Here is a 736-nt window from a genome sequence, read left to right as displayed (position 1 = left end):
GACTTGGACGGGAGAGCGTCTGATCCTGGCTAGGGACTTCCAGGCGGACTGGATCCTTTTCCTGAATGTCCACCCAGGAATGAGCGTCTGTTTGTGAGTGAGGACCTCCGGCTGAAGGTGGCCTTGTCGCTGTACCCATACCCGAGAACGGGTGCCTATTCCTGTCTGTGGACTGCCAGCGTGAACGGTGTCCCAGTTCCTGGATGTTTACCCAGGAATCAGTGCCTGTGGATTCCAAGTGACTCTGGAGCACCTTGGACATTATGGGCAGAATACGTTTTTTGTCAATTAGCCGTAGAACATCTTTTGAAGGGCCGTTTGGGGGTGCCTGAGTGGCTTACGGCCACACCGCTCTGGGAGCGCCCGATCTCGTCTGATCTCGGAAGCTAAGCAGAGCAGGGCCTGGTTAGTACTTGGACGGGTGACCGCCTGGGAATACCCGGAGCTGTAAGCCTTTTTCGCTTCGCCTTCGAAAAACGGCAGAGGGCGCTTCGGTGAAAGGAGATCTTTTGAACGTCTCTTTAGGACACAGCAGGGGGCGCTGCTGCTGCTGCTGCTGCTGCTGCTGATGCTGCTGCTGCTTCTTTTTCTACCTATCCTGTACACAGTGCTGTGTAAATGTTACATCGTGTTTTGAAGGCCCGTCTGGGGTGTGCAAAGGCAGCTTACGGCCATTCCAGCCTGGGACTGCCCGATCTCGCCTGATCTCAGAAGCCAGGCTTGGCAGGGCCTGCTT

The 736-nt window shown here is 55.8% G+C and overlaps 1 non-coding gene across 1 annotated transcript; it reads left to right on the top strand.

Moving 5' to 3' along the window:
- Positions 1 to 335: 335 nt before the first annotated feature.
- LOC123964401 lies at positions 336 to 454 on the top strand. The gene has a single exon (XR_006823434.1). It is a non-coding gene; the product is annotated as a 5S ribosomal RNA (ribosomal RNA).
- The last annotated feature ends 282 nt before the right edge of the window (positions 455 to 736 follow it).

This window comes from Micropterus dolomieu, unplaced genomic scaffold (genome assembly GCF_021292245.1).
Source record: "Micropterus dolomieu isolate WLL.071019.BEF.003 ecotype Adirondacks unplaced genomic scaffold, ASM2129224v1 contig_2259, whole genome shotgun sequence".
Taxonomy (NCBI): domain Eukaryota; kingdom Metazoa; phylum Chordata; class Actinopteri; order Centrarchiformes; family Centrarchidae; genus Micropterus; species Micropterus dolomieu.
The sequence above is the reverse complement of the archived record's forward strand: the minus strand, read 5'-3'. Positions and strand labels throughout refer to the sequence as shown.